Source organism: Microtus pennsylvanicus, chromosome 18 (assembly GCF_037038515.1).
Source record: "Microtus pennsylvanicus isolate mMicPen1 chromosome 18, mMicPen1.hap1, whole genome shotgun sequence".
NCBI lineage: Eukaryota > Metazoa > Chordata > Mammalia > Rodentia > Cricetidae > Microtus > Microtus pennsylvanicus.
This window is the reverse complement of record NC_134596.1, coordinates 27,518,359-27,544,274: the sequence shown is the minus strand read 5'-3', so window position 1 is coordinate 27,544,274 and position 25,916 is coordinate 27,518,359. Positions and strand designations below refer to the sequence as shown.

Here is a 25,916-nt window from a genome sequence, read left to right as displayed (position 1 = left end):
GCTTGGCCAGCATGTTCTGCCCAAAGGACACGGTTGGGGCCCAAGGATCTACGTGTCCCCCATTCTCCGCTGTCCCAGCGCTCCCTCACAGGCTAACTTCTGCCTCTCCAAGCATTTTCTCAGGCTCAGAATTCTAGTGAGGGGCCAGAAGCCAGACAGATCCCTGACAGGTAGACAGATAGGAAAAGGGGGTCACATATAAATAATAAAAATGGCAAATTTCCAGCTTCTTCCTTGCCCTCCTAACCCTAGACAAAGGCCTGGTAGGTTTTCTCTCCCACCACCAGACACCCCTTCTGGCTGACCTACCTGTCCAGACTGCCAGGTATTCAAGGCTGGTCCCAAACATGTTTATTTGAAGCTGTGAGCCTGTCAGCTTCCCTTTCTTTGTTTAAATTGACCAACCCAAAAGAAGAGGAAAGGGACCCATCCCAGACCCAGAAACACAATTCCCTGCCCTGGTGGGTGGGGGGGTGGGGGTGGAGGTGGGGGTGGGTGGTTGGTGATCTTGGTTTCTGAATACCCTCTCCATGTTGTGGGCAGTCTTTCTCTCTGTATGCTTTGCTATGTGTGTATGCTAATTCACTTTTAATACAATGTGTTGCCTGATGCTGCCTGCTGTGTCTATAGAGATTTTTTTTGCCCCTGCCTTTTAATTCTTTAATTGGTGGAGAAAATGAACCAGATCAAGACCCTCAGACAGCAGAGTAGGGCAAAGCGAAGAAAACATCTGTCTCCGAACTCCCACAGAGTGCTGCTTTAAGACACCCATGCAAAGCTGCCTAACACGAGGGCTTCCCAGCATCCTCTAGAACAGAAAGATCTAAAATAGACGGCCTTCGTGAGGGGTGACGTGGAAGCTCGTTTCATCTTGCCAAGAAAAATTAAGTAAAAAAAGTAAGGTTTCAAAGAGCTTGCGTGGTGGGTGCTACCATTGTGTGAAAAGGGTGGGGTACATGGGGCACAGCAGACCACAGGCAGGGATCGGGACGGGGATGGGGCAGAGATGCATTCACTTCCTCATCTTGGCACTTCTCAAATATTCTCTCGTCATATAAACGTGTAGCCATCCTCCCCCCCCCCACCAAGAGACAGACTCTCACACTGTAAAGCAGGTGGACCCAGAACTTATGTAGCCCGAGTTGACGCTGGACTCACAGCAATCCTCCTGCCCCAACATCCCAAATAACTGATGTAAGCTACCACACTTGGCTTTGTAGTACCCACTTAAAAAAAAAAAAACTAGTCAGAACTGCATTTTCCAAGCGTGACATCTCTCATATAGAGTCAATATTTTGTTTATTGATTTATTATGTATACAGTGTTCTACTTTCATGTATGCCTGCAAGTCAGAAGAGGGAGATCTACAAGTCAGATCTCATTACAGATGGTTGTGAGCCACCATGTGGGTGCTGGGAATTGAACTCAGGACCTCTGGAAGAGCAGCTAGTCCTCGTAACCTCTGAGTCTCTCCAACCTGAATATGTTGTACTTTTCAATGTATATTTTCTTCAAGTAAGTTTTAGTGTGGTCAGAAAAGCAGTTCAGCAGATAAAGGTGTCTGTTGCTGAACATGACAATCTGGTTGGATCCTAGGAACCCACAGGATGGAAGGGGGGCACCAAACCCCCAAACTGTCCAATCACAGCATGCATACCATGGCATGTATACACCCACATACATAAATACAAACACAGTGAATAATAAAAGTAAAGCATTAAAAAAATTAAACTGAACAACAATAACAACAAAAATCAAGCTAGGTGTGGGGTCTCACACTTTTAATCCCAACACTCAGGAGTCAGAAGCAGACAGATCTCTGTGTTCGAGGCCAGCCTGGTCTACCTATTAAGTTTTAGGCTAGCCACAGTAAAGAGAGACCCTTTCTCAAAACAAACAAATGACCATCAATATTTGAATTAGGAACATTACATTTTAAAAATTTAAATAGAGCCAATTTTAAAACAAAATAGCTTTGTGTGATAAAGCAGACTTTACCACTCGCTGGTCTGGTTATCAGTGTTCCCAACATGCACCTGGCGAAGAATGTTGTGAGCTAACGAACCTCCGCTGACTGGGGAGGTGATTCAGTTGGCAGAATGCTGGCTCTGGGTTCCATCTCAGCACTGTATAAGAAACGGGCTTATTAACGCAACGGCCTAGGAGCCCAGCCTCTCCAGATGCCCAAGCAGGGGATGAGGAGTCAAGATCATCCTTTCTCTCAGCCAGTTCCTGGCCAACCTGGCCTCCACTTAAAGACACAAGTCAGATACTATGCAAACCGGTGCTACCAATGTTCGGAGTCTTTAATCCACTCTTTACCTGACTGTTGCCTAATGAAAGATTAGAGACTGGGTCCGTGTGTAACAAGTGCTTTGTCCAACTGGCCCAGAACACACACTTCAGGGTCATACTGGGGTTCTTCATCAGTCTACTGCAACCATTTTATAAGCTGAGAAGATTTAATTCCCATGTATGATGCCCCAGAACCAAGATAGGCAAAAATAATCTGTAAATAGAAACCGATCCTTAAAAGAAGATGGTGTAGTGGATGGTGACACCTGTGATGCCAGCACTTGGGAGGATCAAGAAATCAAGGTCACCCTTGGGTGTACAGTGAGTTTGAGGCCAGCCTGGGCTACAAGAGGGCCTAGCCTAAAACAACAACAAAACCAGTTCTTATGGAAAATAAGTTCAACACCCATATGTTATCAACACTGAACAGAAGCACGGGGTTTAAAATGGCTATAATCACTGGGCATCAGGGCCGCATGCTTGGAATCCCAGGAACCTGAAGGTTGAGGCAGGAGGACCATGAGAGGCCAAGCCTAGATTGGCTATGTAGACCTGTTTCAAAAAACACCACCAGAGACAGGGAGACAGAGAGACAGAGAGAAGAATGAACACTGGGCCATGAAAGGCTGTTGTATAATCCTAATACTCGACCACATCAAGAGGTTTCCCCACCCTTCCAGTGTCTGTTCCTGGGACAGCCACGATGAAATAGAAAGGCTCACCTCATGCCCTGAGTCATCAACTCTTCAACTGGTCAACAAGGGTTCAAACCCCACAGCCAATAAAAATCCAAATACTGTAGGTTATGGTCTTGGCAGAAATTCTACCAGGTGGGATTCCTTTACACTGGGAATGTCCATCCGCCAGGGGTTTTCACAGAACCAGATTTTAAGAGAAAAGGGAAGGAAGGAAGGAAGGAAGGAAGGAAGGAAGGAAGGAAGGAAGGAAGGAAGGAAGGGAAGAAGGAAGGAAAAGAATAATTTCCCGTTTGCCACAGGGACAGAGGCTGTGCTATGCTCTAGGGCAGGAGCTGTGCACTAAGCGGCGGAACCCTTGCACATGCTCTGTCAGAGGTGACTCTGGGAAGGAGGGCATGGCAGTGGCGAGGAAGTCATCCTTCTGTTAGAATGTCAGGGGAAACGGGGAGCAATGCGGCCAAGGAAGGAACCATTATTCTAAAACAGCCGAGTGGTGAAGAACCAAGGCAAGAGGATCATAATCCTAGGTGCCCATCAGTGACGAGTAATCAACTTTGGTGACACCTAGAGAAGGGGATGGCATTTCTGCAAAAACAAGAACGAACAAACAAACAAACAAACAACAATAATAAACGAAGAAACAAAAGTGACAGGCATCTTTTCGTTTACAGGAAACTGGCCCCAGACACAGACGGCATTTTTCAATACAGGTCAATTCCCTTGGAACCCAACGGACTTCAAAAGGCATCAAAGAGGGAGGGTAAATGAAAGTGGGATTAAAAAGGGATGAATGAGAAAACTTCTCCTCATAAGACGAGAGGAGAAAGACAACTCTATTGCATTGCCATCTGGTTTGCTTCAAGCTCTGTTGAAAAAAAAAAGGCGGGGGGGGGAGAGCGGAGCAGGGGAAATGCAGACAGAGGAAAGAACAAGTAGATGGCCATGGCCAGCAAGGGTCTGTCCTGCACTTGTGTCTCCGCCAGGCCTCTGCTGCCACTCCCCCTACTCAAATGACGAGGGAACTTGCTTAAAGGCACTCGACACATGATCCCTGAACTTCCAAAAAGCACTTAATTTGGTGGCTCATGAAATCTTCATCTAAAAACATTCATCCATTTATAATCAAGCTGAATCACACTGACAACTGGGGAGGGAGGCCGGGTGGAGAGAATGCCAGTCTGGAAGGACACCGTGCAGACTGGGATCCCGGGGACTTCTGTCTACCACTTTGAGGGATTCACTTTCACTCCCTTCAAAGATGACAGAAATACCTGTGTCCGGGAGGAGTACTCACAGGGTGACAACCGACAGAGGAACTACGTTGTCTGATTTAATATGAGGAAAATGGGGGGAGGGGGTGATGCAACTAAGGAACTTGTGTTAGGATATAGACTACATTTCGGCAGGGGGGGGGGATATTGGGTGGTGGATCTGAAGAAAAGCTAGAGAGAAAGGCAACAACACACTAGTTAGCAAATCTGTTATGGTTACCATGAGCCAGGCACTGTTCTAATGTTCCCAATTGTGCCTATTTCTCCGTCTTTAACCAAGGTGCCAACATTGTCCTTTGCCTTACTGGTGAGGAAACAGGCACAGAGAGGTTGGATAACTGGTCCCAAGTTGCACAGCTGAGAAGAAGCAGGACTAAGATTCAAACCCAGACACTGAGACACTGAGGTCTGCGCTTCTAACCTGTCCGGGCTCCTCTAGAACTTGAATAAAGAATGAGAACTAGGCTGCGTGTAAAATTTAAGTCATGCCCAGGCTAGATCTAGGGTCAAAAGTTTAACTCTTAGTCATGACCCTGTGATGACCAGCCAGCCTTGTGACCATCTGGGGCCTTGAGTTTCTTCATCTGTACAATAAGGCGAATGGGTTGGATGAGCATTTTAGGTTGAAAAGATCCTAAGTTCATGCTGGCCATTAACAGCACAGACTGGCCTGCTTTCTGGCTCACCGAAAGCTTCATTTATTCTGACATGGGCAAGGTGAGTTACAATTACTTCTGCTTCCTGACCTTCAGAAGATTATGTCCCTTCTATTCAGGCAAACAAGAGAAGGCAGTGAAGAGGGAAAATGCACTCTGCTTAATGTGGTTGTAACCCAATGGCCCTTGAAAAGCTCTGGGCACAGATCATGTTGACTCTGCCAAACCTGCAATCTCTCCCGCGCCTGTTCTCAGAACCTGCCTGTGGGCCAGGTAAAACTGATAAGCCGGGGGTGGAGGCACTGAAATAGAGGAACCGGAAAGAGTAACCCTAACAGCGCACTGAAATAATAAACGCAGTTAACTCATCTTTTGATATAATCTATTCATCTGCACACAGGCATGCACACACGCACATGAGAGCAAACACCTCAAAAATCATTATGGGTGAATTCAACACCCCCTTGGAATCTAGTGGACTCTGGTAAGTATCCCCCTCAACCTAGTCACTAAATGTTGACCAGCGTGCATTGGTGGATGGAGAAAGGCCTTACTGATGGATCATACAATTCTTCCCTTCCTAAGCATCCCAGACAGGTGGCTGTCATCTGGCCTCTGCCTAGGCACTTCCAAGGTCGATGTTCTGGCTGCCTAGCCTGGCAGGCAGCCCAGGGCGCTGCTGGACAGATCTTGCTGTGGGGGAAAGCCCACGAAACACCTAGAACAGTTGCCCCACAAGCTCAATAAAGTGCGCCTCCAAGTAGGTCAAAAATTGCTTCCCTAGAACTTGAACCCATCAGTCGTAGGGAGCACCGGGATCCCAAAACGCAGAGGCCCAGCGAATATCCCGGGCTTGTAGTCAGGCCCTTTCAGGTTTCCAGTATCCTGTAACCCTCTTTCCCGAATCTGATCCGGTGGATACCTCCCCAGGCCCAAGAGTGAGCATCGATAGGGAACAGGGGATGGCAGTCAGGAGGCCTCTGTCGGCCTTGTCCCCAAGCTCGGTTCTTCGAGCAGGAGAGGACAAAGGACCTTCAGGAAGGCGTATCCCACCCGTGGTTTGGGCTGCCCCGCTACTAGACAAGCTAGCCCTCCGGACCCTCGCAGTGCCAGGTGACAGTCCCCCCAATAGTCCCCACGGATCAGGAGCACACAGGCTAAGGCGCGATGGGCCGAGCCACGGGGGGACCGGGGACTCGGGGTTCTGGCCCGATGCCTCCAGAGAGCGATAGCGGCTTGGTGAAGCTCGTTCAACCGAGGTTTTACCTGCGCTCGTTGACTCCAGCGGTGCAGCTAGCCCGGAGTCCGATTCCCGCAGCTCCGCGGCTGCCGGCTGCGCTCGTAGAAATACAGCCGGAACCCCTGGCCAGCGCAGCTCCCGCCGCTACCGGCCCCGCCCAGGCAACTGCAGCCACGCCCCTGACGACTGCCTCTGCCACGCCCCCAACCAAGAGTGCCTCACTGCTTATTGGATAGTGCAGCTGCCACTCTATTTGCTAGCGCGCTCATTGCGCCTGGTTGGCAGCCCATTGGTTGGTGTGGCTGTTGCTCAGGGTGGAGGCGGTGATTCTTAGCAGACAGGTCTTCTACAATTGGTTACTTTTGATGTCTTTGGCCAGTGGGCCAAGACGCTATTGGATAAGGGCCGCCCCAAAAGGCGGGATAAGGGGAGCCGGCTAGAGGGTGGGTTGTGTTTGATGGTTGATAGGGGTGAGGTGATGGGAGAGGTCCTATTGTGACTGCTAGCTGGGTTCTGGGGCTGGAAAGGTCGGGAATCCCATGGGCTTGAATGCGGGGGAGGGGGGGTGATAGTTCAGCTGCGGGGTTCTCAGCTCTGGTGTGTCCAGGAGGACGGACCTGTAGCTGAGGACACAGGTGACGAAATGAGGAGTCCTAACTTTGAAGAGCAGAGGTGGTGAGTCACCAAGCCAGAAAGGGACAAAGGAGTGGAGGCTGCGACCTCTGATCTCTCTTAGCTTAGGGAAGTGGGCGGGGACATGCGGGCGTGTTATTGTCCCTCTCTGTTCTTTTTAGCCTTTCAGCCACCGTTGCAGGTTGGAAGTCTCTTGGAAGAAGGTAACCTCTGAAGTCGTTAGAACGGAGGATGTGCTGGTAGTACGGCCTCTGCTGTGCGGTTCAGTGTTTCGGCATGCCGCTGATTTCGTTTGGTAAAGGCTGGTAGCTGATGAGCAGATGAGTGAGGATAGTGCCTGGCATTCCACGGGCCTTCCTCGAGACTCACGGCTCGCCACTCACCCTCTCCGTCCATGCCACTAGGCTCGGTTCTAAAATTCCGGGAGCCTGAGGCTGCACATGCGATGGCACGAGCTTGATTAAGAGAGGAACACTCCTGGCTTGAAAGGCCGCTCCAGTGGGGCAGCAAGGGACATACTGCCAAGGCTCAGAGGGGCTGCAAGCCCCCGAGGAGGTAGGAGAAATGCAAGAACCACATAGCCAGAGGAAGGAAGTTGTATTTGAAGCAATGCTAAATTTTCCCCAACACATTTTTAGGATTGTGACCAGGAAATTAGGAGCCACCTCAAGGAGTGGAACAAGCTGGGTATGGTGGCTCGTGACTGTTATCCCATCAGAAGACTGAGGCAGGAGGATTGCTTTAAGTCCAAAGCCAGGCTGAGCTACATAATGAGGCCTTATGACAGACAATGTGAGCAAATAGGTTCTTTTGAAGGCTGCTCAGTGCCCAACCAAAAGTCACTCAGTAAAGCATCTTCTCAGACTCTCCTGGAGCCCACTTCTCGTTCTGAAGGTACTGGACACCCCAGAGTGTGGACAGAGTAGACTCTTGGAAGTGCACTGAACCTCAGACCTTTGAAAGCACCCATAGCCATGGGACAGCAGAGAGGAGGGGGAGAGAAGCCATTGTTCGTGTGGTTTTTACCCAGCTGTCACGTTGACTCAATAAAGTTCCATCTCAAGGCTTATTTATTCCTCTCTATTCTGTTCCATCTTGATGAAGAGAAACCCAGGCTTTTGGTAGCAAAGGATTTTACTGAGCCACAGCCTCCCCCATGGTCCTGCCTCTTGTGCTGAAATGGTTTGAACTTTGAGAGATGAGCCTTGAATCTGTCACCAGATAGGGATGTTAACTGGTTGGATATAGCCATCTCACTAATAACACACAGGTACCAAACATCACGTGGTAGGTGTGTCATAAGCATGTACTTTTGTCAATAAGAGATCCTGAAAAATGATGAACTTATAAATAGATTTGCTGCCAGTTGAGGGAGTTGTATTCATGAGTGTGGGTGCAGGTGTGTGTGGGGGTGCACACACTTGGTTCTGAGCTACAGTTTTCTAGTTCTTCCCTTTAAATAGAGCTGGTTGGTGGTTTTGCACACACGGTGGCACACGTGCTGAGGAAGCCAGCTCAGCCTGATTTGGGCCTCCTCCTGCCCGTGTCCGCTGGGGCTCAACATCGGCTTTGGTCTTGGAATGGCTGCCAGTAGCTCCTGGGATCTCAGATGAGTTAATAGCTTGACTCCCAGTCACAAAAGCGACCGTTTGTAGTGAACTGCAGACAGCTCACCTTGGTAAACATGGGTTCACCGTGGTAAAAGTGGATTCACCATGGTAAAAGTGGGTTTTCCGTCCTGTCTCGGGAACCTAGGTTTGACCAGGAGTACTAACAAGGGACATCTGCCCGGCTTAGGAATATTCAAACACAGTGATTCACCAAGGCCCGAAAAGCAGTGTAGACCAAGTCCAGGCAGAGGAGGGAGCTGAACAGGACATGCGTTTCTCCTTTGTGACTGGGTGGCCTCAGGAAGGACCCACGGTCATAATGAAGCCCACGGTGCTGCTTTCTTATTTATCTCCGGTTTCTATTTCCTCCCCACTTCCAGGACTCTTGCCAAATTCTGTTTAATCATATTATTTCATTTTACAAAGCATTGATGTGGGAGGTCACTTAGGGGACAAGAATGGCCTCATTTTGGCCTTCAAGTTTAGCAGTCTACAGGGATCAAGGACTCGGTGAGCCTTGGCCTGAGATACTCGGGTGCCAGAGTATGTCTGTAAAGCAGATTGTGAAAGCAGGTGAGCTGGAGGTGTACTTCAGCCTATAGGGTGCCTGCCTCGCACGTGCAGGGCCCTGGGCTCCATCCCCAGCACAGCACAGACCTGATGCAGGGATGCACTCTGTCATCCCAGCACTCAGGAGGTGGACGTAGGAGGATCAGAAGTTCAAGATCACCTAGAGACAGTATGTCCCTGCTCACCTCTGCGTTGGCTGAGGCTCTGGGACTTGACTGATGTGGAACTGGATCCATCTCAACGAGAGCCTCTCTACAGGATTTCACCTGAGAGAGTCTACGGGGTACCCTGGAAGATGGGGGAGCCATATGTGGCTCCCATAAGTAAGACAGACTCTGCTTGTTCTGGCCCTGTCATTCTCAGTCCTCAGGGAATGACAGAGCCACCAGCTTTGGAATCTCTGCTTCCACCCTCCTTAGCTTTGTGGCCTTGGGCAAGCACAGCGCCTTTCTGTTCTGTCCTTTTCTTTATCGAAAGCAGCCAACTGTGATGTGCTTGCTCCTGGGGCCCTCCGACTAAGCAATGAGTTTGTAATGGACTGTGTTTCCGTCAGCACCTGGCAAAGGCCAAGCCCTTAATAAACCTTTGTCATAGTCAACAGAGGAGCCGCTGAAGAACCTTCCTCTAAATCCATCTCATTGTCTGAGTTTTCTCCCTGCTGATCGAAAGCTTTTGGCATTCATGCATGTGTGCACACATGTGTCTATGTAACTTTATTCGAGCCTTTCAAAACAGGCCTCATATAACTCAGAATGGCCCCAAACGTGTGGCCCTCCTCCTCCAGCTTTCCAAGTGCCCAGATTGTAACAGACAGACAGACTGCGACGGAACTCCAGCTCACCCTCCCTCCACCACGCCCGGCCTCCTTTGCTGTGGATTATCTGAAGGATTGTGTTAAGGTTCAGGGGATTAGACCTCATCAGCTTAATCACCGTGAGGGCAAAGGGGGAGGGTGAGGCTGAGAAGTTGATTCTGGACGCTGCAGTCCGGATGGACAGACGTGTCATCTGGAGTCCCCTGACAGCCTGACATGAGTCAGACTGAGGAATGCAGTACCATCGCTTGTTGTCACACCCAGGGCCGGTTATGGGCAGCTTAGGCTCAGAATGCACTGCACCTCCTGGCCAGCTTCTCACTGATGGCGGTGATTGACTTGGTTTAGAAGTTCTAAGGCCTGATGTGTTACTCAGGTCAGTGAAGACGAGCAAGGATGCTGGTTCCTGACATTATTAGAAAAGACATCCAGCTGGCTGTTTAAGACAGTGATGACGGGAAAATAGCCTTCTGTTTGGCCTGTGCCGTTTCCTTAATCCACCTGTAAAGTTATCTATAATAAGATTTTTTAAAGGGGGTGGAAGGGGAGGCAGGGACCGGCTCGGTGGATAAAGCACTCATTGTGTGTGAGCCTGAGGGCCTGAATTTGGTCCCACGTCAAGGTGGAAGAGAGAACTGATGTCACAATGTTGTCATTTGGCTTCCACACATCACTCCCCCATCTTAAACACACACGTACGCACGCACGCGCGCGCACACGCGCGCGCGCACACACACACACACACACACACATACACGCACAGTGTTCCAGACTTACTATTACACATCAAAAGTTTTAGACAGATAGGTGAAGACTCAGTCATCAAACCTTTCTCTTCTTGACATCATTCTTAATGACAGCAATAAAAATTGACTGCTCCCCACTATTAATTCCAAAGAGGTCAATAAAATGTGTGCATTAAATTACCGTATCACAAATCCTTACCTACCAAAATTCATGGGCTTGAGCTATTTTAAAGCTACTTAAATCCCTTTAGAGACCCATATACTGTTTCTATCATTTTTTTTAATTAACCAGACAATAAACAGTTTTACTGAGCAACATATTTTCAGCGCTAGAGAGATGGGCTGAACCATGAGGCCAAGTCCTGTCCCCGTGTGGGCGGGTCTATAGGACAAAAGGGAAATCCTAGAGACAGCTCAGGATGCTCCCCAGTAAGCAGCGGAGTTCAGCCTGTGCCAAAGATCCTCATTCCCAAGAGGGAACAGTTTCTTCAGATTTGGAGAGTTGAGCTGGGGCAGTGGGTAGGCCAGGTGGTGAAGGCAGCAGCTGCAGAATCCTCTAGGTGGGAGAGCTCAACACAGCTTGTCCAGAATGGGAGCAGGGTGGAAAACTGGCAGGAGAGATGAACAGACGGGCCAGTGTCAGAGGCCAGAGGCCCATGAATGCCTTCACTTGAGTTAATGGCTTTGCCTAGCACCCTGCAGGGTACGCATCTCCCCCTGCCCCTTCTCCCCCTCCCCAGTTGCCAGGCAGCTGCCCGTCTCCTTCATAATTGTGGCCCTATCTCTGTATTCCCTCTTCTGTAACTTCTAAGTTCATTAAATTAATTCACTTAAAAAATTTTTTTTTTGAGACAGGTCTTTGTGGGTAGTAGAGGCTAGCCTCAAACTCATGAGTTTCCTTCAGTAACCTGAGTCCTGGAATAATAGGCGTGCACCACCATTCCTGGCTTTTGCCTTTGCTCTTTTTTTTTCTTTCTTTTTTCTTTTTTTTTTTTTGCTTTTTCGAGACAGGGTTTCTCTGTGGCTTTGGAGCCTGTCCTGGAACTAGCTCTGTAGACCAGGCTGGTCTCGAACTCACAGAGATCCGCCTGCCTCTGCCTCCCGAGTGCTGGGATTAAAGGAGTGCCCCACCATTGCCCAGCGTTCTTCTTTTTTTCTTTGTGTGGTTTTTTGTTTTTTTGTTTTTTTTGTTTTTTTTTTTTTTGTTTTTTTAAACGGTCTCCTATAATCCTAGGTGATCTCAGACTTGCCATTTAACAGGGGCTGGCTTTGAACTCCTGATCCTCCTGCCTTTACCTGTCAGGTGATTGGATAACAAGAGTGTGCCGCCATGCCCAGATGCACCTTTGCTTTGCAAGTGGAAAGGCTTCTTCACACTCAGCCTGAATCAGTGTTTTGGCTTTGGCTTGGTGATGCTGCGGCTTGAATCTGAAGCCTCTCACACCCTGGGCAAACTCAGGACCACTCAGCCACATCTTTGGTCTAGTCAGTTGTTCTTAACTGTCAACAGTGTTGCTTTCAAAGACGTGTTTGGTTGTCATTGCTAGAAGGGTGCTGTTGACATTCTGTAGATAGAGACCAGAGATGTGACTAAACCACCCTCCAGTGCCCAGAACAGCACCTGGTCATGTGAGATTGGTTACCTGGCCCCCGATGTAGATAGCGCTGTGTCACTCTGGACAGAAGCACTGTGACATGTCAGACTTGATGTGATGGTTGTAGTTATTCTGATTTCATTAAAATGATGTCATAACTACTAAAATTTAAGATATTTAAGATAGCCTTCCACATTCTACCCTAACCTCATTTGTTGTATCATCCTCAATACAGACATGGCACCTTAAAAGTTAGACTTGAGCCAGGCAGTGGTTGCGCATGTCTTTAATCCCAGAACTCAGGTGACTCTCTGAGTTCAAGGCCAGCCTGTTCTACAGAGTGAGTTCCAGGACAGCCAGGACTACACAGAGAAACCATGTCACACGCACGCACACACACACGAAGTCAAGCATGATTCACATAGGTTTTTGTACACCAGTGTTCATCACCGCATTGCTCCCAACTGCCAAAAAGAAGAAACAAGTTGTGGATAGAGAAGAATGCGTAAGAAAAACGAGATTATGACATACACTACAACATGAGTAATCCTTGAGGATGCTGTGCTAAGGAAAATAAGCCAATAAAATAAGGCCATAAACCCTGTAACATTTCCCTTCTAAAAGGTGCCTAGAGGTGTCAGATTTAAAGATAACAAAAATAGGCCGGGTAGGAGAGGTATGGAGAGCTGGGTTTAATGGATGCCAGATTTCAGTCTTGGGAGAGGAAGCAGTTGTGTAGCTGAGGTGGTTTGCTCATGAGGTAAATGTTCTCAGGCCCAGTGAATTACACACTTACAAAAAATGCATAAGAGGATAATGAAGAAGGACGCTTAGAAGAAACCCCACACTAGCTCAGAATTGAGTATATTAGAGGGTTATTTATTGAGGGGTAGACTCATAGATCACAGTCCTCTGCTGGAACGGGGAACAGCAACCGAATCCCGCAGCCAGAAAAAGAGACCCGACGCACGCTTTACATGGGCATATATAGTATAAAAGGCCACGCCCAAGTGGGCAGGTAACTTAAAGGCTGCTGGTGGTAGGAATTCCTATAGCAGGGTAAGTTTTCTCATTACCTATATGTGTGTATGTATGTGTGTGTGTGCTTAAGGGAAGGATCTTTCTGAATTCCTCTACCTGATCTTTGTATTAATTTATTGGCCAGTGCAATTCTATGGGCTGTTTACCTTCACTGTGACTATTGGTTTTGACCATGCCCTGACAAAGACATTGCTTCAGTCTTGCCAACTCAACTTTGATCCCTTTTGCAGAAACAATCAGGTTAATTTTGAGGCTCAGCCCAACTCCAGAAGTGGGAGGAGGGGGGTTAACCAATGCATTCCATGATCCTCTCTGATGCATTTGTTAACTGGTCTGCAATTGGAGTCTGTGTATGTGGTACTAGGGACTGAACCCAGGGTCTCACACACACTAGGCAAGTGCTATACCTCTAAGCTCTATCCCCACCCCCTACTCTAGATTGTTCTAATGGAGGAGTGCCTAGCTACTCTTAATTGCTTCCTAACACAATATCATTTCTGGGAGCATCCCTAATTAACGTCCCCAAATTGTCTGTCTTGGTGAAAGTTCCAGGCTGTTTTATGGCTTGCTCCTCCTCAGCAAGGCTGCTCTAGGGCCTTGGGCAGGGACAGTGGCACTCCCCTTGTCTCAGCGATAATCCCGCTTAGTGGACAGGGCGTTGGACAGGGTAAGTAGCCTTTGGTTTTCTTGGCTTGCCCCTCTCAAAGCAGAGTCTCTGCCCAGTGAGCAAGCTGGGTGATTAAAGCAGCTCATCTTCAGCCATCCGCGGCCGAACTAGAACTTCCCACCTGTGCTTGAACCTCAGCCCACTCAGCCCACGTTGTCTGCATTGGAGCCTTTGAGACGCGGAGCTGGAAGGCAGCCCGCCTCTGCAGGGTCATACAGATGCCACTGCCGGCCTTGAGCTAGAGAAAAATGCCACTTGTGTTCTCGTTCTCGCCACCCCCCTCCCAGAATTGGAGTAGGAAGGAGGAAGTGGTTTGTGGCTCAGAGGCACTGACTCGCACTGTTCTTCCCTGGGACTTAGCAGATTTTCTGGCTTCTGAGTTTATACATTTTTTTTTTAATGTTCTTAGGACAATTTGGAGGAGCTTTAGATGGCTGCGGTTTTGTGTTTTACACAGTCCCCACCTGCTGTGGGTGTTTCCCTGGGGACAGACTTCGAGAGCCCTTAAGAGTCGCCGTTCCGGAAGCCATACATCCGGGTGCCCAGCCTGGAAGCACTGCCTATGTTTTAGCCAGGTCACCCGGGAGGCAGTAAGTACCCTTCCCTGGCTGAATGCACAGCCTGAAGCCAGGCAGAAGAAATGGTGGGCTATGACGTTAGTTTAGATGTGAGGTGACGAAGGATTGAGTAAAGACAATAGGAGTCAAAAGGGACAGGGAATTAAAAAGAAAAAAGTGAGGTGCAGTAGGCTGGCAGCGAATTACTGCCAGCGTTCTGCTACTGCATGCAAAAGGCTCTGGGTTCCATCCCCAGAAACACGCCACACACACACACACACGTATACAAACAAAAGCACACATACACATGTGATATGTGATATGAATACAAATATTCATCAGGACTTCCTCACAAATTAAAGCTGGGATACAAGGGGAAAGGAAGGGTTAGAGATGATTCCAGGATGCTTGGAGGTGATTGTAAGGAAGAGAAAGGCCAGGCTGACCCAGGGCTGTTGAGATTATGGTAACATGCATATTCAAAGGAGAGAAAGGCTATTTGTAGGGTTACACACCTGTAACTTTGCAGGATGCAGAAAGATCTGGGCAAGTTCAAGCCTAGCCTGATCTACATTATAAGTTTCAGGACCAAAAAAAAAGGGGGGGGGGGTGAAAGAGCAAATAGGATGTCCTGACTAGAAAGGTTTGGCCAGTAGGAGAGAGACCAAATTTTGTAGATAAAGAGATTAACAGTTATCTTTTTAATATAGTTTGCAAATTTGTCCGTATACAAGAAAGCAGAAGTCAAGGGAATAGACCAGTTTTAGAGAGAAACACCATCGGGTTACCCCGAACCTGGAAGGATGGAGCTTTTAGGAAGCAGGAGGAGAGCAATGAAGATCAGGAAGGCACCACAAGAAAGGTGGAACAGACGATGCGGGCAAAACACTTCCTAGAAGCTGGTGTGGCTCTAAGAGCTTTACACAGCCCTCATCGCTCCATGGGGCCGGTGTGATCATCCTCACAGATAAACTCCAGATGGTTGAGATGACATGCTTAAGGTGCACACGTGGTGTGCAGAGACCAAGATTCTAAAACGCAGGTTAAAATCCAGCAATTAAGTGCGTGTATGATTCTCACTTCTAAGTATGAACCCAAAGAAACACATACACAACCGTGGTCATGGTAGCACCATCTTATAAGAACAGCCTGTGACTGTCAACAGCCCAAAGTTTCATTAGCATGACAATGGATAAGCAAATCATGGTATGGCCATATTCAGTGGATTACTGGAGAGCACTGGAGAAGAACAGATCAGATCTTTGCTCTAAGCCCAACGTGGATAAAATGCAGAGCCAAAGAACTTGCCACAAAGAAGGACTGTTTTGGTTTGATCTCCAGAAGGTTCGAAGGAGGCAACAGCAGAGGTTCCAAATGTTTTTAAATGAATTCGGGGGGCCACCCAAGAGTGAGGACTTGAGTTTGGATCCCCAGCTCTCCTGTAAACGGCAGCCGGGTGCAGTGGCCAGCCTGGAAACCTAGCGTGGGGGACAGGCTCCCTGGAGCAAGGCCGCCAGACACACTTCTCCATCTGGAAGACCTCTCAGCCTTCCATACGCTGCTACAGAACCCCTCCATGCATATGACTCCCTCCCCATCCTGTGGAGTTCGCTCCCTCAATACTCCCATTTCCCACTCCTTTGCTTAGCTAAAGCCATTGATTTGCGAGGCTCTGTGCTGAGGCAAAGCGTCAAGGGCAAGGCCACCTACATAATTCAGACCTTACATCATAGCTACTATCTCGCCAGTAATATTGACTCATTTATGTAACATTTGCTCCCAGGCGCTACCCTTTGGGGTCAGGGATGTTAAATTAGTCATCTTTGTACCTCATTGATGGGAGGCAATAAACCATGTTTATTTAATTGAATCGGAAGAGAGCAATTGCCAAGAAAATGACTTCGGCCAACACCCTTCATCATTTTTAGGAGTCTCTGTAGTAGTTTAGGGTAAGGGATGGGAGGAACAAGGCTTTCCTGTTTAGGAGAGCTTGGAAATTGGCGCAGTTTTCGGGCACCTATTTGGAAATACATCAGTGAGCAGAGGCAGGAAGACTGAGTGATGCGAATCCAGCACCTTTTGTTTTGCTTGCTCCTTCTCATGTATTCTGTATTCTATCCTGCCGGGGCCTCATGCGCACCAGGCAGGTGTTCTGCCATCAAGCTACACCCAAGCATTTCCAAATGCAGAGGGGCGCCAACGGGAAGTAGGTGTACGGAAGATTCCGGTGGGAGTAGACAGTGACCCAGGAGCAAAATGACAGACCATGGAGCTCTGTGGATGATGGCTATAGGTGACTCTTGTATAGGCCAACAGACAACCCTGGAACAGTATTTACCCTGTTAAAGTGGCTATTTGCTGCTGTTGACTGTAATTTTGTTTTTAATGTCCTCGCTTATTTGTGGAAACTAATAAATAAACAGTTGCTGACATGGAGGTGTGGAGATTAGACTACAGGTCTAATGGCTTGCCTCACGCTGACCTTAGTATTTCTACTTGAAATCCACCGGTCATGTGCAGAGGAGAGGCTCAAAGTGCTTCTGTGGTTCCTGCCTTGGCCACAACATTAGAGCTAATATTATGGAAACAACAGCTCTGGGGCCCCCTCCCGGCTTTTCTGATTTAACTGGAACTGCGTCAGAACATAGGCATCCAAATGGCCTAAGTTCCCCGAGTCTAAGATGTGGAGGAATAAGGAATTCGTCAGACTCAGCGCTGTGCTGGGATGGAGTTAAACAGACACCTGCTCATCCCCACTGCCTTTCTCAAAGCTGGTTCCCCAGATCGGCAGCATCAAAAACACCTAATTCTTTTAGGGGTCTACTAAATCATAAAACCCGAGGTTCACCTATAAATCTGGGTTAACAGTCCCTCCAGATGGGCCAAATTAGAGGACCACTGCCCAGTCTTACTACCTAGTGTGGTCCACAAATCTTTGCCATCTACTTCAGCACGGTAGATAATGTAGCTCCTGGGGCTCCACCCCAGAACTGCTGAATCAGAAAGGATGTTTGGCAAGATCCTGTGGTGTTTCATACATGCCTTAAAAGGTGAGACACCCTGCCTTGGACCAGTGGCAACATACCTGTGCTCACATTTCACTGACCACAAATACATACATACATACATACATACATACATACATACATACATACATCACGTGACCAAGTTGACATCAGTGAATGGAGCAAGCACTTACAATCAGTCCTGTGGTAGTTAAATGCCCATGGAGAGGGACGATATATTTTAAAGAATAATAATAATCTATTATAGAAAGCAAATAGGAAAACTTCACAATCTTGAAAATTCATCTGCCTTTTCTTTTTCTTTTTCTTTTTTTAAGGAAGATTATATATGGACCTTCTGAATGGCAGAACTAAGAGGACATAGCATTTAAGTCCTTTTAGTCAAAGGTTGAGGGACTCACTCTCCACCAGGTGTTCAAGACCAGCCTAGTCTACAGAGTGAGTTCCAGGACAGCCAGGGCTACACAGAGAAACCCTGTCTCAAAATACAAAAACAAAACAAACAAAGGAAGCAAATGATTTTGACTGAGGGAAGCATCATGGTAGTTTGAATTATTGCCTCAAACACTCCTTACTGCTCCAGGGCCACCCTCCTTCGGGTATGCCTCTACCTGAAGATTATAATCGCCCTCTACTGGACCTTAGACTTGGTCACACGACTTGCTTGACACACGGAATGGAGCCGACACCTGTCACTTCTGACCAGGAGTTTGAAATGTCAAACCTGTAATCCACCACCTTTTCCTTCTGTCTGGAGACTAGCCATGTTTCCAGTCAGAGCTGTGCCTGCGCCTGGATTCCAGAGCAGCGTTAGAGCTGACTCACAGCGTGGACATTCTGTGAGTGGCAGATAACTGTGGTTGTCAGCCAAGGAGATTTCAGGGATGTTTGCTACCCAAGCCTACCCTGCCCTGATATAAGAGTAAATGAATGAGGTCACAAAAGAATATTTTATGTGGCTTCCTTTTTTTTTTTTTTTTTGAGACAGGGTCTTGCTGTGTATCCCAGGTTAGGCTCAAACTCACTACCTTCCTGCTTCAGCCTTTCAAGGACTGGAAATACAGATCTAAGTCATCGTGGCTAGCTTTTTTTTGATGCCATTTTTATGAGTTTATAAACAGTCTATGTTATTTGGGAACAAATGTGGGTGGCACAATTGGAAATAAAGCAAGCACACAAATAACAGGAAAAAGTGGCTGCCTTTGGTTGCGCATCAGGGAGGCACACCTGGCGAGTTTTAACTCTTCTAATGTTATATATCTTCTTATGAATGATGTAAACACTCTTTATTTTAATCTCCAGGGGGCACTCACTGGATTCCCTGGAACTGAAGTTACTGGCAGCTGTGAGCTCCTTGATGCAAATGTTGGAAACCGAACTGGGGTCCTCTGCAAGAGCAGCAAGTGCTCTTAACCACTGGGCTATCTCCCCAGGGGGAGGGATGGACACAAATCTGACCACATATCCTAGACTCTCGTCCACTCCCCGAGGCCCTGAACCTGGCATCCTGTGTGACTGCCTTGAAGCACACCGTGTGCTGCCCTGGGATCTCTCAGGCACGGTCATAACAATTCTGTGTGCTTACACTTAGCTTTGTGGGAAACTTTTCCTTGGGTCCTAGCAACCAGCTGGCTTGAAGAAACTCAAACCCGCCAACGTGGAAGAGCCACATGCAGAAGCCACGGGTAGGCGTTTGGGCTGGCAGCCCAGCTGAGGCTTCAGCGAAACCATCAGACACGTAGGTGAAGATGCCTGCAGATGGCTGTAGCCCCCACTGCTGAGTCAGCGTTGGCTCGGGGCAGAAATCAGCCACCCCTTCTAGTTCCTATCTGACTTCCTGACCTGAGCCCTTCAGCTCATCAAAGAGTTTTCGTGGGCTTGAAGTTGGAGGCAGTCTGTTATCAAGATAGTTTAAGCTGCACATGTATGGAGATATACACAGATGTGTCTGTGTTTCAGTAAACCACAGTCAGTATAGAACACAGTAAATCAAAAGTGCATGTAGTATCCCAGAAGCCATGCATGAAGCTGGACGACCAGGTTCAACTCTCCCGCAGTGTCCTGGTACGTGATCTTGGGCTCTTGGGAGGTGGAGGTCAGAGGACCATAAGCTCCAGGACAGTCTGGGATATTTGATGAGACCCTCTCTAAGAAAGAAAACAGTGACCACCTTAAGAACTACTTGTGTACACACAAACACACACGTGTATAGCATGAGGGCCTGCTTGTTGGGGTTTCTGTCCTGCCTGGTTCCTGCACCTAGTAAGCCCCAAAGAAAAATCACACAGAGATCTCCATAAGATTATAAACTGTTGCATTAGCTCAGGCTTCTTGCTAATGCTTATAAGTTATATTAACCCATTATTTTTATCTATGTCAGCCACATGGCTAGGTACCTTTTTCAGTGAGGCAGGTCATATCCTGCTTCTTCTGTGGTCTGGGCAAGACTGGGAGGAATGGGCTTCCTCCTTCCCAGAATTCTCCTGTTCTCATCACCCCGCTTCTACTTCCCATCTGGTTGACCCGCCTATACTTCCTGCCTGGCCAATCAGCGTTTATTAAAAGCATGATTGACAGAATACAGACAATTCTCCCGCCCCACATGCATATACACACATGCACACATGTTGGGGGGTGCAGACCCCTGGCCCCTTGACTTTCTTTGCCTGCCTCAGACCCTTTGCCTGCTGGAGTGAACTGAGAAAAACAACTTGTTTCCCTGTGCCTGCAGCTGCTTTGAGCAAGAGATCTTGATGGCAGGAGAGTGAATTCTGGGTTCTGCAGCTGAGAGATCCCGAGAGCTGGGGGGCATGGCTATCAGTTAAGGATCCCTATATAAGCTTTCCTGGAGCACAATAAAGTTGGCATTCTTGTATCAAGGATGACCTGTGTCCCTGGCTGTCTCTGTGCGTGTGTTTTTAAGTCTCCAGCCTAGTTCCCAGCTCATGTATCATCCCGGCCCATAGTGCAGGCGCTACAAACACACACACACACACACACTAGTTTGGGAGTAAAAAATCCCATGGGACTGTTTCATTCACTTCTCCGTTTGTTGAAGAGTGCCTTCATTCATCTCACAATTGCTGACGACCTATAAAGAACCGGCCTGCGAGATCCCCCTATACTGTGGTCTGTACCCTAATGCTCCACCTCCCAGAGGCCAGAGAGGAAAGAATGGACAGGAAGCAAAGGGGCTTCTAGGGGGAGTGTTAGGCACAGGTGCCGTGGGGCCCAATGAAGATACCATCCTTCATTCTGCACCGTCTGGAGTCTGGAGTAGAAAGTCATGAGTCCCCAAACTCTTTGCTGCTTTGTTTATTCTGACCCTAAATGCTGTAAACGTGGTGACTTCACAGAATGCAGCCATGTTTCCCAAATGGTATGGGCATCTGGAGGAGGAATGACTAATAGAATTGGGCCATTATGTCACCGTGCTCAGGGCTCCGCTGAGGACACCAGAGCAAAACCGTCTCAGCACAGGCTGGCTCAGCCACTCTGCTGGCCCGGGGCTCTCTTGGCCCCATCACCACATAGCTCCTTTCCCTGCAAACGTCCCTGTGCTGAGCAATGTTCCCTTGCTCTCTCTTCGGCTAGGGAGAAGCCTCCAGTACCCTCCGTTTGCTTGTGAGCAGGGAGCAATCCTCCTACCTGTCTCCCGAAGGAGATAGGGCAGGAGGATGGCTTGGGAACAAGGATGCCTGCCCATAGTAGTGGGTTAACTTGTGTCCCTTAAAAGCATATGTTCATATCTTGATCATTTTGGGGACAGGGTCATTGCAATCACAATCAAATTGAGATATATTCACGTTGTCAGAGATTAAAGGCCTTCAGCCCAGAGACTGGTGTCTTGGGAAGAAAGAAAATGAGATTTGAATGTGGAGACTGAGACACAGGGAAAAGCCATATGGACTCAGAGAACGCGGTGAGGCTTCTACAGATCACACAATGCCAAGGCTTGCCGACCGACAACCAGAAGGGAAGCGAGAGGTGTGTCTCCTCACGCCGTAATGGGATACCTGAAGCAATAAACTTATAAACAGGTTTGTTTTGGGTCACGAGTTTGAAGACTCCAGCCTATGAACCATGGGCCTATGTGGTGAGATAGGGAGTCAGGGTCGGAGAATAAGGATCGGACTGGGACAAGGCAAACGGGGGTCCTGCAGTGTCCTTGGTCTCTCCTGCAGATTCCTTTAGGGGTGGAATTTGAGAGGGAGCAGGGCATATTCTCATATGAAAAAAACGATAGAGAAAAGTTCTGTTAATACAAGTTTAGGATGGTGGTCCTCATGGGAGAAGACAGGACCAGCAGAGGCCTCCATGGCCTGAAAATGCACAAATATGGCTTTTCTATTATTAGCCCTTGAATTTCGTATAGACATTGCTCCTTCTCATGTGTGGCTCACTCCTCAGCATAAATCTGTGAAAACTGCATTAGTGAAAAGTTTATTAAATAATAATGGGTAAATAATCATGTTCATTATAAGTGGTCTAGTTAATTAACATAGACCTTACATTTCCTTTTTTTTCCTTTCTGGTTTCTCGAGACAGAGTTTCTCTGTAGCTTTGGAACCTGGAACTAGCTCTTGTAGACCAGGCTGGCCTCAAACTCACAGATATCCACCTGCCTCTGCCTCCCGAGTGCTGGGATTAAAGGCATGTGCCATCACCACCAGGCTTAGACCATATATTTCACAGAGTTCTAGGAGCCTCTGGTGGGCATGGTGGTATAGGCCTGAGATCCCTGCAGGAGGATTTTGAGTCCCAGGCCAGGCTGTGTAGTGAGACTTGGTTTCAAACAACATCAATTAAAAAAAGAAACCCTAAATAATAATGTCTCCATTTTATTTTGTGGGGCTACCAGAGTAAGGTCCCCATGCTCTTATAAATAACCTTCAACCCGTGCTCTTGAAGACAACCCTAATGAAACTCATTGGTGGAAGGAAGGAAGGAAGGAAGGAAGGAAGGAAGGAAGGAAGGAAGGAAAAAAAGACCCATGAAAGTAGAAGAGGAAATAGCTGTGGAAATCAGTGGGAAGGGAAAAGGAAAGGGTGATGGGCAGGAACACTAGCCAAATTATATTCTACAAATGTCTGAAAATGTCATAATAGAGCCCATTATATATAATTAACATACACTAATAAAAATTTTAAAAATGTACTTTTACTTTAATATGAAGTGATGCCTGCAAAATAGAAAAGGAAAGCAACTTAAAAAGAAGCCTATTTTCACTAAGTGCCCATAAATGGATGAGTGGATAAATAAAATAAAGTATATGCCTATGATGGAGCATTATTGAGCACTTAAAAGGAAGGACATTTTGACTCTGCTAAGTGAATTTTCCTTCTGCCAAGTGAAACAGGCCAATTGCAAGGGGGCACACAGTGTATGAATCCATTTACGTGAGGCGCTTAGAGCCGTCTGACTCATGAAGACACCAAGTAGAGCCGTGGCCATGAGGACTGGGAGCGGATAGGGAGCCAGTGTTTGATGGATGTGGAGTCAGCAGGAGACAGCTGTGGGGATGGATGCTGCACAGGAAATTAGGAAGATGGCCACAGGGATCTATGTGCTTTCCATGGCGTGCAGGCCTGTGCAGGTGGGAGGAGGAAAGCCTAAGTAAGGCATGGAAGTGAGACTGAGACAGGAGAATGGCCACAAGTGTGAAGCCAGCCTGGGCTATATAGCAAGACATTGTCTCAAAAACACCACCACCACCCAAACGAAGGCCTGGCAGGGTTTATGTCAGTTGGTAAACAGTACAGTAGTTTTTACAACCCATCGAATATTCTCATTCATCCCTCTTTCCCAGGCTGTCCTTGAAGCCCCTGTCCTCCTAATTCAGTCTCCTGAGAATAAGGATTCTGGGTGTGTTAAGTCCAATATAACCAAAAGGAAACCAGTTCCTTTTTTTTTTTTTGACATGGTTTCTCTGTGTAGCTCTGACTGTCTTGGAACTCACTATACTCACCAGGCTGGCCTTGAACTCACAGAGATCTGCCTGCCTCTGCCTCCTGAGTGCTGGGATTAAAGGTGTGAGCCACCACTGCTCAGAGGAAACCAGTTTCTATTAGGAACAGCAATGGGGATTGATGAACAACCTTGGCATTGTCAAATGATACAGGCAAAAAATATTACAAAGAAATGAGTCCCCATTAAAAGCAGAGCATCAGATCTGGGCGATGGTGGCGCAAGCCTTTAATCCCAGCACTTGGGAGGCAGAGGCAAGCGGATCTCTGTGAGTTCGAGACCAGCCTGGTCTACAGAGCTAGTTCCAGGACAGGCTCCAAAGCCACAGAGAAACCCTGTCTCGAAAAACAAAAAAACAAAACAAAACAAAACAAAAAAAAGCAGAGCGTCAGTAAGTACCAGAGTCAATGATGGACTAGCTTTGGTAGCCCTTCATTGAAAGTGTGTCTAAATTGACTCCTAATAATGGGAGCAGGGGCTGTTCCTTGTGCTTTGGCTCACAGGAACCTATTCTGTAGCATGAGTTCTGATAGTTCTTAACAATAAAAGTCCAGAGTCAGATATAGGGGAAAATGCTGAGTGATCAGAGAGATGAAGGAACAAACCACAGTTACCTTACCTTCTCAGCTTCCCAGCTGAAAAGAGACTGAGCTCCTGTCTCCTCCCGCCTTATCACTTCCTCTCTCGGCCCAGCCATTTCACTTCCTGTCTTACTATACAGCCCTCCAGCCCTCTATGGTTAGCTAGTGACTGGTCCCGCCCTCTGATCTTCAGGTAAGTTTTATTTGTACAAATGCGGTTTCACCACACTATTCCTCATGCTGGATTGCCTTGCCCAACCTGAACACAGGTAGAGGCGTTTAGTTTTGCCACAACTCGATATGCCATGCTTTGTTGATACCTATGGGAAGTCTGCCTCTTTCTTTTTTTTTTTTTTTTTGAGTTTTCGAGACAGGGTTTCTCCGTAGCTTTTGGTTCCTGTCCTGGAACTAACTCTTGTAGATCAGGCTGGCCTCGAACTCACAGAGATCCACCTGCCTCTGCCTCCCGAGTGCTGGGATTAAAGGCGTGCGCCACCACCGCCCGGCTTAGTCTGCCTCTTTCTGAAGAGAAACAGAGGAGGAGTGGATTGAGGGGGTCATAGAGGGAAGGAGGGGAGGGGGAACCTTCCGTTATGATGTAAAATAAATAAATGAATTAAATGAAAAAAATAAACAAAAAAGTATGTCTAAGTTAGCATCTAAGTGGTTCCCAACCTGTGGATAGCGACCCCGTCCGGTGTGGGGACCAGGGCAACCTAGACACACATAATGGGGACTAGGCCACACAGCTGCATGGTTCCAGGAAAAGCCATAAGCAGACACCACCCAGAGAGGGCCAACATCTAAAGGGAAGGACCTGGCATTCCAACCATTAGATAAGATCACCAGGTGTCCCTGAGCCTAGGACTCACCTATTCTCCTTTTGCCAAGACCCCTAGACAAATGTCAGTCAGTCGGTGTCCTGAGCCCTGGAAATCCCTTCACCCTAATTTCTACTGTGATAAAAAAAAAAACCCTACCCGACTGGACTTGACACTCTGTGCTCTCAACTGCTACATCGGACAGATGGAGAGTTCAGTCTTAAGCTTTAATAAAGGCTCTTTGCTTTTACATATAGGACTCCGTCTCGTAGTTGCTCTTTGGGGGACTCTGTGATCTGGGCATAACACTGGGTCAAATGACCCTTTCACAAGGGTCACCTAAGATCACGGGAAAACATAACTATTTACATTACAATTCACAACAGTAGCAAAATTACATAGCAATGAAATGATTTTATGGTTGGGGGTTCACCACAACACGAGGAAGTGTATTAAAGGGTCACAGCATTAGGAAGGCTGAGAAGCACTGACTTTGTGATCCTCCTGCCTCCAGCACCTGAGAGTTGGGCTTCTAGGTGTGTACCACCATCCCCAGCTTGAAGGTGTAATTCACAAACAATCCCACACCAGTTTGGAGTTATGATTAATAGAATGGTTATTTATTTTAAGGGGAAAAACTTACAGATCACCGTCCCAGACAACAGCCCTCTGCACAATCAGGAAAGGAGCCTAGTTGCTGGAAGCGGAGCCGGAAGCCAGAGGAGGGGGGGGGGAGCGCACTCGGAGGGAAGTGGCCACTTTTTTAAAGGGAGAGAGACCACGCCCCAATGGGCTGGTATCTCAGCGGCTATTGGCTGAAGGAGCTGAAGAAGCTCCTGCAGCATGATGTTGGGGACCAAGCATGAGGCTTTGCACGTGCTAGACAAGTTCTCTGTCAGGAACCACAGGTCAGCCTCCCTCCCCACTGTCGTCTCTTCTGTCTTAGAACCACACCACCCCTTGTCCCTTCCTAAATGTCTTTTTTTAAAAAAAAATATTATTTATTGTACACTGGTGTTTTGCCTGTATATACTCTGTGTGAGGGTGTTGGATCCCCTAGAACTAGAATTACAGAGAGTTGTGAGCGGCCATGTGGGTGCTGGGAATTGAACCCAGGTCCTCTGGAAG

The 25,916-nt window shown here is 47.8% G+C and overlaps 1 protein-coding gene and 1 long non-coding RNA gene across 3 annotated transcripts in view; one reads left to right on the top strand and one right to left on the bottom strand.

Annotated features, from left to right (window-relative positions):
• Abhd2 (abhydrolase domain containing 2, acylglycerol lipase) overlaps positions 1 to 6,327 on the bottom strand; it is an 87,625-nt gene extending 81,298 nt beyond the window's left edge. For both annotated transcript variants that reach the window (XM_075953065.1, XM_075953067.1), the window contains exon 1: positions 6,187 to 6,327. The gene's annotated coding sequence lies outside the window, so the exon portion shown is untranslated. The remainder of the gene's footprint in view (positions 1 to 6,186) is intronic.
• Positions 6,328 to 6,713: 386 nt separating this feature from the next.
• LOC142837695 (uncharacterized) lies at positions 6,714 to 7,783 on the top strand. The gene is made up of 3 exons (XR_012908311.1): positions 6,714 to 6,835; positions 6,955 to 7,348; positions 7,432 to 7,783. It is a non-coding gene; the product is annotated as an uncharacterized LOC142837695 (long non-coding RNA).
• The last annotated feature ends 18,133 nt before the right edge of the window (positions 7,784 to 25,916 follow it).